At 38.8% G+C, this 14,032-nt stretch overlaps 1 protein-coding gene across 1 annotated transcript in view; it reads right to left on the bottom strand.

Moving 5' to 3' along the window:
• LOC124302331 (protein artichoke-like) overlaps positions 1-12,049 on the bottom strand; it is a 255,418-nt gene extending 243,369 nt beyond the window's left edge. The window contains exon 1 of the mRNA XM_046758421.1: positions 11,533-12,049. The gene's annotated coding sequence lies outside the window, so the exon portion shown is untranslated. The remainder of the gene's footprint in view (positions 1-11,532) is intronic.
• Positions 12,050-14,032: the final 1,983 nt, after the last annotated feature.

The following is a 14,032-nucleotide window of genomic DNA, read 5'->3' as shown; positions in this document are numbered from 1 at the left end:
ATGGCCGAACGGTTTTTACCCTCGAGAGTCTATCCACGAGGTGCTATTAGATAATAGATTGACTATTCATCTCCGTTTCGTGAGTGGCTGGAAAGGACGTTTGCCTCAGGGTGCAAGAAAGCGGGAGTACAAAGGATTTGTCATCGTATTCGTTGCTGAAACAGTTCGCGAGCTTGTTGTCGAAATTAAATGAAGCCGATCGCCTTTTTTTATCCTCACCCTTGTTTGACCGTTTCCAAAAGCCGTTTCAAGTCCTCCACGTTTCACCTTTAATTTTCATTTTACTTACTCGACGTTTTACTCTTGTTTTCTCTCAACGTTCACCTCGCAATTCACTTAGGACGGTGAAGGGAGAAAGAGGGGCAAAAACAATTGGGGATTTCCTTTGTGATACTCTGCTGAGGGTGGTGGTTACCATAAAAAATGGGGACGGCTTTACCCTCGAAAGAACAGATTACAGATATACCCAGATCCCAGCTTTGGCTTTATGCCGGAACGATTGAATCCACTGTGTGATGTAGAGGAACTATTCACGCAGGCCTCTCATTCACGCCCAAAAAAGGAAAATCACTGAGATCATTTTTTTTTCCCCCCCAGTAATTCTTGAGAGAAAGACAATAATTTTATGGAAGGTCGAAACTTCGCTGGGGTCTTTCAGAAAGGATGAATCCTAAATTGTTGAGATAAATGGTAAAATATCCGATTTGTCACGTGTAGGTCCCAAATTCGAATTTACATAATTTCGTACGAAATTTACACCATCTCGTTAAGACTTCAAATAGCACTCAAAGATAGTTTTTTGGCGATGTAACTGATCTCGTAGTTTGGTTCATGAAAAAATGGTCAACACCCCTTTGATAGTTTCCACGGCCCAAAATTGACGAGGCGAGCGTTAATTTATTCGAGGGCTAATTAGATATGAAATTCAATCTGATTATTCAGGTCAACGTTCTAGTTTTTGACGCTCCCTTGGTTCTTGATGCTTCTCTTGCAACGGTAGGATATAACGGTTTTTCCCCCTACTACTCGATGAGCAGCCAATGGCAAGTTCCAATCAGAAACTGCGACATAAGTAGCTTCATTGTTTATTCCTACAAATTCACACGTGTAAAATGCTCGGAAGTAACTCTATGAGTAACTGGGTTGTTTGCTTCACTCATTGTATATTTAAAGAGTTGGTGAATTCTTATTTCTTCAATTACATGGAGTGAAATACGAAGGATTCGTGACCATGACGATAACAAGGAGGAAAATTTCCTTGGTGTGAAGGTTGGAACAAAAGTTTATCCATAGCGACTATATGTGACAGAATGAAAACGTGAAACAGTAATAAGAAATAGCATGTTGCGGGTTGTTATCGTAAATTATGTTACGCTACGAAGTTTATTATAACCGAAAGCCCCAAAAATTGTTTCTAATTTTCCTTTGAAACAGTCTCACGTCGTTAACACGAAACTGTTTCAGTCAAGAAAATAACCAATTGGTGAACAGATTTTGAAGACATCTCAACAATGACACCAACTAAGTGTTAAGAAGTTACATGCAGTTGCCATAGGCAAAGTTCAAGATTTTTTTTTCATGCATAAAATGCAGGAAATGGAACGAAATGGAACAGAAAAACTAATCTACGATAATACGAGCCTTTGGATCGAGAAAAATTTTATCGACTCGTGAATTGCAAAAAATTTGAAAACACTACGAGTTGCCCCCAAAGGTCAAAGGTGTTTCTATCCTGATCACCGAAACTCAACTCAGTTCCAATGTACATCAGTTAGTATTAATGCATTCGGTGTTAATAACAAACTATATTAACATCGCGCGTGGGTCCCAAGAAATCCGCTCCGATTGTGAGGTTAATAAGCAGCGTCAAAAGCTTGGTTTTAAACCAGTCTTTGTTATTAACACCAAATTAACACCGAGCTTTTGACACTGCTCATAAACACCATAATCAAAGTGGACCTCTTGCGACCACGCGCGGTGTTAAAATTGTGTCAAATCTAGCACCATTTTTTATACAGGGAAGATATGCATGTAGGCTACTTTTTCAAGCTTAAAAGTTGTCTGTTTGTACTTTCCTTCAGGTATATAATTTACGTTCGTTGACTGCGAGTCTCATAAAACCAGCAGCGAGTATACCGCGGTGGTATACTGCTGTGGTGTTTTAATAAAACGGGGTTCACGTCCCGTTTATGAGTACAGTTGAATTTATGTCGGGTCGAACGTCAAGTGACGGGGCTTGAACTATATTTTTATCGAGCCGTCAAACCTTACCAACGTAGGTATCACGAAACAGTTCACAGGACTAATACTTTCGCAACACTCGTGCAGGCTACACGAGTGAACGCAGGCCGAGGTTTTTTTCAAAATTAGGGATCACGTCGTTCGAGCGCGAAGGTGATCCTCCGAGGTATGCTTATCATAAAGGACACATTGGGTTTTCGAGTCAGGTAGGTTTCACAATCTGGTCAAAGGTCTCTTTGAACCCATATACAACGGTTTCAGATGTACACACAGGATTCAATACATACCACCTCATTAATGAAGGGGTTGTTTTAATTGGACAGCTGAGAATTCTAGAATCGATACGCGAAACGAGCTGCGATTGAATCTCGCGGAGAAGCAGAAACAGTCGTATTGCCTTATTGTGAAAATCAAACCGTGATCTGGGTAAGCTCTTTGAATATTTCTTTTTTTTTTGTTTTCCGTTTTCTATCATACGATCTTACAAACTTGTCAGTAAAATGGTGTATTTTTTGCATTAATGTTATCAATACAAAGTTTATAAACAAAAACCAAAAAAAAAAATTAAAAATGAGGGTGCAAAAAACTTTGAGGCAATATTTTTAATTCATTGAAAATCTTACGGTATTTTAGTTGCATACAATTTGACCTATTCAGTTTTCATATTCGGTTTGTTTTTTTATAAATAACATTAGCGCGAACAGTTATCGATAATGGTATCCATTACAAAAAAGCTCCGTATAAAACTTTTGTCGGCCTCACGTTTACGGGGATAAATAAAAAACGAATAATTACACGTTTAATTTCAAAATGGCGACCGTTCTATCGCCCTCAAAGTTCCGGAAACTGAGTTCAACACTCACGGCTGACCTCCCTACGAAATGTGAAGAAAACAAAAAAAAAAAAAAAATTGCGTTCTACCCAAAACGCACAGTCATTCATCACTTGACCCTGCTGTAGTCTAGTTTTTCCTTTTTCGAATAAAAAAAATCGAAAGATTAGAGAATATCAAACCGAATATATTTCCCAGCTGTGCTAATCTCTTTCTCAGCTGCAAAAGCGAGCAAAATCTGTAAGAGATTAGTTTATTGAAATACAATTTGGTGAATCGTACACGTCGAAAAATCAGTAGTATAAAAGAGATGTTCAAAAATTTTTCCCATCTCGATGCTGGAGCACTGGTCCATATGTTCCTGACTGACATGTTGAAGCCTGCAGGATTCAAGGGTCCAGCATGTATCCTGTTCCCCGAGTCTCCCGGGGAGCTTCATCGGTTTTTCTAATTGTTAGTCCGTATGCAAAGTGCATATGAACCAAGCTGCACCAACCACGATGTTCACGAGATGCAGTACCGTAAAACTTTCGCCTTGTACCTGGCACAGGGAGACTTTGCTTACCAACGTTCTAGATTAAAGTCTTGAGCAGGTGCCCCTGGCTCTTGGGCCAAATTGAAGCTGCTGTACAAAGGTGTGGCCGCCAGCTACCCGCCCCGTCATATATAGTCGATTCTAATTGCACCTTCATTAAGCCTCGACACCTGAACCGTGTCATCTTCTCGCTTGTTAGGCGATCAAAGAGTTGCTCGGATTTTTTTTTCCACCCACGTTTCGTGTTTCATCTGCCCCTTTTTTAACTCTCATTTTCACCTTGGCGTTGGTGCTGATGTGTTTTTTTTCTTCAATCTGGGTAGATATCTCAGCGTCACAGTAATCGGTGAAACAGTTTCACTTTGAGTTTACAATCGTGAGTGAATTAGTCGTCATATGATGACCTGAAACCTTCTGACTGGTTGACTTCACTGGCGAGAGGGTATTTTTGTAACAATTGTCGAAACGAATGATCCGTAAATTGATGGATCAAGACTGGTGAATCGTATGATTGAATGGATTATCCATTGTAACAATTTTTCCATATGTGGAACAAGTGGAATCCTTTCGGCTCGCATGTCTCTCCTCTCCTGAGTCGCAAACGATTTCTGCATAAAGCACGAATGCGATTCGAGTATTATAAGTTGTCCTTTTCATTCTTCAATCTTCCGTTGGTCAACTTATACGAATCCGTCCATAGCTGTTTTTTACCCACTTGAAAGCAAAAAAAAAAAAAACACATCCCTAACCATTGAGGTACTTACTTTGAGGTTTCTACTCGATATTCCTACAGTTGGATTAAGAAAATACTTAACAATTTAATAATTACAAATTAATTAAGAAGAAGACATGGAGTCGAGTGACCATTTAGCAGAAAGTCGTACTGGACGAATTCGTATACGTCGTCCAACGGAGAGTTAACGAGTAAGTGAATGACGTATTCATATTGATGTCAACTTACGGAAACTGGAATCGATACAAAAATTGTATAAGCTGAACAATTTTGAAGAGTACGTAAAAGTGGATCATACTTTTAAATAGAATGGGGTCCTCAGAAACTCCGTCAAGCGTTAATTTTGTGTCATAAAATGTGAAAAGCGTGTTAATTCGAGGGGAGTAAGAAGAAAGAAAAGGGAAATTATAATTCTTTTGTATAACGTTGTTATTCAGTGAATTTCGTCGTGTGTAATGTAATATTCATTACACACAGACAAACGCGCACACGCAGGGTATTACGGGTGACAATTATAGATCGAACCTGATAACATGGAACATGAAACGAGCAGTTTGTCGTATAACGGCGGAGTAATACGTACAATCATTCGGCAGCTCCGAAGGTATTATACAACGATACCCTACGGTATTAAAAACTTTATAACGAGCGATGAAACTTGAGTACAGGCGAAAAAAACGAGAACAGAAAAAAAAATCTCTCTGCACCGTGTCGCGAAATGTGTCAGGGATTGGATTTGTCCAAAAGGAGTCGGAGAATAATTGGGGAAATGATTTCGCGAATGAGAAGTATAATAATTAAAGAAAAACGAAAAACTCGTCGCTAACTTGCAGTTATTCGCGAAAGAAGCCAGAACGAATTTGGTAGCGCGTCAAGTTGACCTGGTATATTTTTCAAAACAGTATTTTCCCTATATTCACGGAATGTGTAGAAAGAGCGTGCAAAGAACGGCGAGATCGATCCTCGAAAAACGGGTTTCTTTGAACCCCGATTGCGAGTTTAATAAGCAGGCCTTCGGTTATTATTAAATTTCAAACCCCGCGATACTTGCAATTTCAAATTCTGGGTGTATCCCAATTTATCATCCGCACGCTTCGCGTCAAATCGATACAACGGCGTTGTTAATCACAAGTTGGGTCCGTGGATATAATTAAGTGGAATAAATCGTCGAGCAGAATCGTAATTCAAAAGTAAACGAGTTAAACTTGAGGTTTGAAATCGCCGTGAGCTCAGCTACTGAAAACAAAATATAAAGGATCGATCAGATGCAGGGGTCTCCTATGTCTCGGCGAAACATGCAACGGTTGTGGATACGGCACATGTCGGTTGGCATCGAAGGTTCGTTTGTAAGGGTGGTGGAAGTTTCTCCCTCGGCGTATACTCGGGGGTTGGTTCGCAGGCGGGGGTGTACCTGTACCCACGTTATATCGACGTGCCGCGTTTTTAGCATTGCGTGATTTTCCACCAAGGATACGGATCGGACTCACGCGATACGTAGGCATGTATATTTCGTATACACGTACGACTCTTCATGGTTCGTACCTACGTGCAATATTATATTAGATTATACACAGGGCTGGTACAGGTTCAAAGTACCCACAATTATTTAAACAAATTGCCGACGTTACGCCGCTCCTGCTGTAGCTGTAATAACATTGCAATTTCACAACGGTCGCGATGCTCCGCAGATTATTAACGTTCAGGCTTCAGAGGTGGCTTTCGCATTTCGCGAAACGAAGTATAAAAAGTTAAAACGTTTGAATCAAGGCACAAACGACCTTGTTTCAAAATAACTTCAATCGCGAAATTGACAAGTCAGTCGGATTCTAGTTTTGTGAAAATTTAGTCAGCAATGCGACGGCGTTGGCAATTTTCGACAGAATTTCTACCGGCTATGGTAATGGTTGAATCATGTTCACCCTGCTCTTCATTATTCTCCAGCTGGCTACGTGTTTTCGAATAATTCATTGGCGATTTATACATACACTGGTGCATTGAGTTAACGTGATGCTCGGAACTGTATAAAACTTCGCGTGATCATTGCTAAGATTCGTTTTTACTCGCTTTTAGGATTCTTTCAGCATCGGATTTTTTTGCTGATAATTCATCACTACAATATTCAGGTACACTCAGACGGATAGGAATTTTGTAACGACCGAAGCAGTCTTGTCGCTTCATCAGACATACATTTTTGTTTATCTTTTCAGTGAAAATGTAGGGCTGTACAATTTAACCCGGTAAGACGGTTGACCTACTTAATTATCCAATGGTCGAACTGGTTAACCGTCCAAAACAGTTAAAAGTAAACCTGCGAACAGGTTAGTTGATTTTTACAGGAAATAATTTTCAGCCGATTCAAAAAGTAACCGGTTCAACTGTTCAACTTTTTTGGACGATCAACCGTTTCAATCTTTTACTAATCAACCAGTTTGACCGTTTCGTTGAGTTAAACCCGTCGAAATATACAGTCATAGTATCAAATAGCTATAATGTGGTAAAAGTAGACCAGCAACAATTAACACCGAACCATTTGTACTCTGCAATATAAGAATGTTTAATCGAACGATTGACTTTTAAGTCTTGAAGTCTTGGAAGTGTAGCGACATTACCTGTGTTCAAGGATGTCAGCTTAGTGGCGCAAGCAGAAGATTTGTGAACGTGAGTGATCACAGTCTATCAACGCCAAATATTGCGTGATAGGATTTGTCACGACCACATTCAAACAAGCATTGTACGAGTAGCTATCTGAGCCTCTAAGTTTGAAAGCGAACGTGATTTCTATGAGAGACTTCGGGTAAGACCAGGCTTTGATATGTGAGTAGTAAAGAATGAGTGACCTTGCTTGGGGACAGTATGTGAAATGTCCGCAAGTTTGCAATATTATAGGACAAAAGGCTTGAGTGAATTCAGTGATGAGTGATGGATAGAGGTCTTCCAATACGGCAGGCCGATTTTGATAAAATTTCACAGACACATTTTGGGAAAAAATGAAGAGGTTCGTGTTTCGGGGCTTTAACATATCGCAGAATGGACGCTTCGACTGCTGCCATGTTTGTGGTGGCATGCTTTGTATTGTAACAGATAATCAATTTTACGGCCACTGTTTTGAAAATCGTATTGATCTCCAATTATCCGTCTAACTCTGAGGGACAGCAAAGTTTGTCTTTTATAGGCCATGAATATCTCTTTATTGGTAGCATTGGAGGTAAGCGACGTCATTTCATTTTGGATATTGAGTCTTCAGTAGCGAATAACAATATGTTTAAGCTATTTACAATATTCAAATGCAGTTATCTTCAACAGGATCATTGAACTAGGAAAAAATATATCCTACTTCGATTCGACTCTCGATTGGTTACCATTAAATATTTATGACTACTTTTCCTGAACATCTGAACGTGAAGTAGAATGCTAATAATCGAACGCAGATGAAACTTTTAGATTTGAGTTGACTCGTCATTTCAGGTGATACTCATCAGTTTGAAGACCATTGAGACAAAATTCGTTTGTGATTTCATGCTGCCCAGGTTGGGGGACGGATTAGTCAACGCTTCTGGCATGTGAACGATATCGCTTTGCTATTCAAGTTTCTTCAAGATATCAGACTCAGGAAAGGGTTGCTTTGATCTCGCTAAATTTCGGATAATGTCTGTTGTATTGCAGTAAGCGTTTCTCAAATAAAGTAAAGATTTTTTTTATCACAGCGTCAATATAGAAAATGCATCGAAAGCTGCTTCAGCCATCCTTAAATTTTACGGTTCTCAAGTCTGTCGTCGAAATATGTTCCACTCGGTCAGTAATACTGGCCAAGAAAATGGAGAAGCACTTGGATGGACCAGAATTTGACATACAGAGATACGTTTCACTGTGTTAATTGGACACGGTTTGTGGTAGGTCGGATATAATTTGAGTGTCATCAATTATACTCATGTGAATGATACATTTTTCTCAACCAAAGGCTAGTACGTATATATATATTTTACGTGTCGCAGTTGCGACTATGGGCATACATTCGGAAGCAGAGGAAAGCAAGAATCGTCAGTACCAAGAAGCAGCACACGAGTAAGTTAATTGATGAAACCCGAAACGTAATGGCTCCATGTGAAACATAATCCTGTTTCTACAACTCTACCTGAATCACGAATACGTACTTTCTTCAACACACGAATCCGAACTCTCGGATTGTGCAATATATTCTGTTTTCACATGTTGCTGGTTGGTATCGCCAAACAAGCAGTCATCCCTTGGCTAGACTCAGGCTTTATTTACTACCGTACGCAACTTGGCAAGGACGAACAGAAACACACCAAGTTCACGCACGAGTTGGCTGACGATGTAAGTGCAAAACATCTTCGTTGGTACAATTACTTCAGCCATTGGTTGCATCATTAAAAACTTGTAAATAAAAAGTACCCAACCATCCGAATCCATTAACCAGTACTTCAAAAGAGAATTGGGCTGGAATATTTGCAAAGTAACTTAGATTCAGAGTATGGATCAATCAGTGGCCCAGAATTCATTTCTCCGATGTTAAATAGCGAATTTGACGTTGCTAAAAAGTTTAATACAGGTGACGAAAACTTGAAAATGGATTTGGATTCAACATTCGTTTCCATCGATTTTGTATTTGTGTCATTCCGCAGATTTTTGTTCTGATTTCTCACGTTCTTGGAGTCAATTTTTCGTCACAATGTATGAGTTTCAATCATTCTTGACCCTCTGAAATTTGATCATAATCTTAATTGCTGATCACCAGTGGTCGTAGGAATTGCATCGGTAAGAGAAATGGGAGATTCGATGACAATGATCTTTGATTACTGTATTAATGATTCATTCGCAAATATAGTTTGATCAAGGATGAAGGGGTCCCGATCAAAAGTTTACGGGATGAAATGGAAATTCAGCTAAAACATGTGGATCCTATCATATCAAGGATTCAGACACGCCCAAAAAAGTATGCTGTTGAATAAGGCAACATTCGTTTACTTTTGAGAATCCAAGTATTTTTACTCCACTAATTGGCTAGCGAGACAAAATGATACAGTTACGAACGTTGATTTCAGAGATAATTAAGTCACTTTGGAAAAAAATTTGCTTTGGTTTGAAACCATTTATTATGGGTGAAAAGATTCTTAATATTCATTTGTGAGTGAAAAGATTACAGTCAACATTTGTACGTGTATTATTAATCATCTTACTTTCACAAAATTGACAACAAAAGTACTTCGTTATTTGCCCTGAATCACATAAAAGATATTGTAATATTTTGGAGAAGATTGGTTTGATCAGGATTACTAATTTCTTAGCATAATGAATTCCATCCGCTCTACGATTCATGGTATTTTTAGCATGGGCATTGAAGCAGTTTCACTTCAGGGTGAATCCTCCTACGCAGCACGGTCAAGGATCAATTCAGCTTAATTTAATATATTCTTTATATTAGTGGAATACTAGATTATATTGAAAATGCAACCACAGAATTAACGAGTATTAGACCTTCCTTGTTTTTCCTAAATTCGATGCCATCTGCACAATCAGCATTTCCAAAGATCACCGATTCAAACTCCCTCAGGTACTATATTATATGAAAACATGACGATTTTTTTAAATTCTGAATCACTATAACGGAACCACCATTATAAATTTTGCAAGCCTAGCCTTGGATTTGTTAGCGGTGACCCAAAAAACTTCCGTCTATCAATTTCTACCAAAGTTCAAATGTTTTTATTAATTTTTTTTTTTTTTTTTTTTTACAGCATATTGATACGCCAAATTATATATTTTCAAATCTGACTTTAGATTCATGATTAGCGATCAGAAAAAACCTCACGGTACCAATTTTCATTGAAATCCATTCATCCGTTCTAAAGATATCATCATTTTCATTTCAAATTTTGGAATTTTGTTATTTAAATAATTGAAAAAGTACCGAACCGATCGGAGTCAAAATTTAATAATTTCTAAGTTTGGAAAAGCCGCGTCAATTGAGAGCAAAATCATCGAAATCCAGTCACTCGTTCTTAAGATATCATCGGACAAAAATATTGACCACGTACAGACACACAGCATCCGTCCGAAAATGGTCGGCATTGATTCTCTAAACCTTGAAACGTCGAGTTTCCTCTGAGAACAAAGAATCGGGAAGTTAAGAAAAAAAAAAACATATAAAACCTGTCGAAAGAGATGAAACGAAACTTGTATGTCCCAGTGCAGATAGATGCATAATTGAATCTAATACACTTTCGAATGTTCAAAAAATTTATTGTAATTTGTGATCACAAATACAGCTGAACAGTAAAATATACAAGAATTAGGTTAATGAAAATCTATACTACGTATCTTTCAGCAGCAGAAATTGAGTGAAATTGAGCGTGGAAATAATTGCAAACAGTATTCTAAATATAGCGTGAGTAATCCGAGATACATTTTGATCCCAGTTTAAAATCGCTGCGGCGCATTATTCTCGAATTATGGTTTGCCAAGGCAAGCTACGAATTCTAGTACATGACAAGATCACATGGTACTTTCTATTGTGATTTCAGATGCAATTCACCGCATGGATGAATTATTACAAGCATAAGAATCAACTGATTTTCAGCTTGACGATTACGTTGTTTGAAATCCTGTATGGGGCTGTAATCAGTGTGAACCGAAGTCAGAACAATCGCTTCAAGTTTGAGGAATTGAACCAAAAACAGCCATGATTCAGATTTGAAAAGGCAAAAACGTGTGTGGGATGCATGATAATAGATTCGCATCGATATATGAGAAAAGAGAAAAGAAATTAAAAGAGAAAATAAGACCAAATTGTCCCCGGAGCAAGTTCATATACGACTCTTTCGCTAGTACATATCGTGGTCTCAATTGCACCGTCTGTTCCTCAGCTAACGGGGACATAAATAAACATTAAACGTCTCCAGGGTGCAGCTGTACTGCAGGAACAGTAACGGCACATAGAAACTGGAGGGGAACAATAAGCTGAGCTTTCGTGCACGCTTGCAGTGATTCAGTACGTTTCGTGTTCGGTTTCAATTATCGTTGGTTGATCTGCAGAGGCGGTGAGATACACTTCGTAATGATCGGTAGTACGAGGACCTGCACCAACGCGATATCCGGCCTATCGAATCGATTCGCAGCATAGAATTGGGCCTATGAGTGATGATTTTTCTCGCCAGGACATTCATTCGTTACCTCGTATCCGCGTGGTTAGCCTTTGCCGCAACACCTGGAAGCCGTGGTGGATCGAACGCTCGCGAAAGTTTTACTTGGATTAAGCAACACCCACTAAAACTTGAACCACTCGAGTTCGCGAACTTGAAGTTATCTAATAATAGAAGAACCAACAATGAACTTTGGTGGAGACGGGTACCTATCGACTTGTGTCGAGAATTTTTCAAAGCCACTTCGGAGCCGGCTTCTCGTTGCGCTACCACTCTGATTTCCGGTCGATGTTATTCTTTCGTCTGCCGTCAGACGACGGCGGTTCACCACCTGGCATCTGTAGATTTTTCACCCCAGCTCAATATTGGCGGTTCGTTCGGCTTTCGCGGGTCGGTTCGGTCCGCCTTATCGACAGTGTAAAAGGATTTACGGCGCCACCACCTTCACTGAACACTCCTCCCACTGTTACTACTACCTCTACCCCTGGAATGGGGGAAGACCCGACCTCGACCCAAACCTTGGTTCAACCTGTGCAAGCGTTCTGGTGATTCGCGTCGTGACACAAGAAGGTTGCGACTAAACCCGCGGCACCGTCCACGACCCTGACAGCCACGCGACGATTTCACCCTCGCGCAAAACTCCTGCGCACCACGTCGTCGTCTGCGTGTCTGTATGCATAACCTAAACGACAATCACGTTTTGATACCGTCGGAGTAGAGAGGTGAGTGTAGACCGAGAGAAATTTTCAGTTACGGTTACCGCTCGGTCCTTAACTATTTTCATTTTTTACCGCAATTGAAAAATATAGTTCTAGGTATAAAATGAAAATTAGTTTTCTACCTGTTACCGGAAAGTCTAGTATTCGTTACTATTCTTTCTCATCACGATCACCGTTACTATATTTTCCTGTAACTGTTGCGAAAATTTAATGCCTGTGCAACAATAAATTCATGCTAAAGCCTTGTTTAACTAAAAAAGTAGAGTAAACTGAAGATGCAATCACCAAAAAAGATCGTCAATAGCGCAAAATAGTTACGCGTACCTCGTTTTTCGTAATTCCAACAATATTCAAAGAGTTTTTTTTAACGATACCTGTTTTACTGAATTTTTCTAGTTACCGTAACAAATAAAATTTTTCTCAGTGTACCAGTCATTGATACGTTTAGGGCCGACGATTTTTTTGGACCCTTTTATTTTCCAGAATCATAAGTTGACGGTACGAATTGTGAACTTCTGGATGACTGAAATCAATTACTAGAGGATTAGACACTATGAATTTATTTTTTGGCAATTTTAGAACCAAGGATCAACCGGATGCTACCAAAGAAGGTAATTAATTGGGACAAGGTCAATAATTGACACATTTGCCTTGGCTGAATCCGTCTGCCGTGATTTGCGATCTCGAGGTTGAATTTAGCTGCTCATTTTGTATCAGTGAATTTTATACGGTCAAGAGTTTCAGACGCAGGGCTTCTGGTCGAGGCTTCTCGAAGCGAGAATTCTTGGGAAATGTGGCTTTACTTGAGACGAGAAAAATGCGTTGAGAAATCGAGAAATTGCAATCTGATTATATGTAACTTTAATGTAAAGATTGTTTCTACGAAGAAACTTCAAGTATCGACTATTTGAATAATTAAAAAAAGACCGTGTGATTGATATTTTCACTTACCTCGGAGAGGAAGCTAAGATAAATATTCAAAGTACCTACTTCTTAATAAAAAGACAAATTAAAAGTTTTACAAGAAGGTACTGAAAGTTTAATTGAGTTGGTTTTTTTTAAAGAAAATGTGCAAGTAATTAAAATTTCCACTTAAACAAGACTTAATAAATAATAAATGTTGATGATTATTGATAAGCTTAATTTTATTTTGCATTTAATTAACGATTTTATAATTTTACAAAAGTTTTAAAGAAATTTGAGAGTTCCCGGGAATTCCTGGTCGAGAATTCTCGAGACCCGAGAAAAAAAATAACTCGAGAAATCAGAAACCATGGTCAGACGATAATATTTTCAAAGACGAAGGATAACGGGTGAATAGTGTAATGCGAGATGGTGGTTACGGCTGAAATGCGTTAGGAATAAAAATAATTTTGATTTATATCAAACTTACTTGAAGTATCTGTGATTTAATTGAGGTTTTTAATTTGAAGTATCTCGGAGGAATTTGTTCTTCCTGTTTTTATTGATGCTCTTTGAGCCACGGCGAATAACTTGGAAGAACTCCGCATCTTGCGAAGTAACGAAAGTTATGCCTATTAAATGATATTTGAACTGAAGTAGCAATATGCACTCGTCAAAAGTGTATCGAAGTAGAGGAAAGTCAAGATAACGGAATGTTTTTCTTTCCAGCTGGTGAAAGAAAAATATTGTGCCGCTGCGATTAATCTTTTTTTCTCTTATCAAGGCAACGAAGGATTTGGTAGGATGAAGTAAAATTCACTCTGAGTAACTCATTATTCTTTATTGCCACCCGTGGAAAAATATTTGTTGTACTCGAACAGTTTATTTTTTTTTTTTCGAGTATCAGGT

Source organism: Neodiprion virginianus, chromosome 4, assembly GCF_021901495.1.
Source record: "Neodiprion virginianus isolate iyNeoVirg1 chromosome 4, iyNeoVirg1.1, whole genome shotgun sequence".
In the NCBI taxonomy this organism is placed as follows: Eukaryota; Metazoa; Arthropoda; class Insecta; order Hymenoptera; family Diprionidae; genus Neodiprion; species Neodiprion virginianus.
This window is presented reverse-complemented; position numbering and strand designations above follow the sequence as displayed.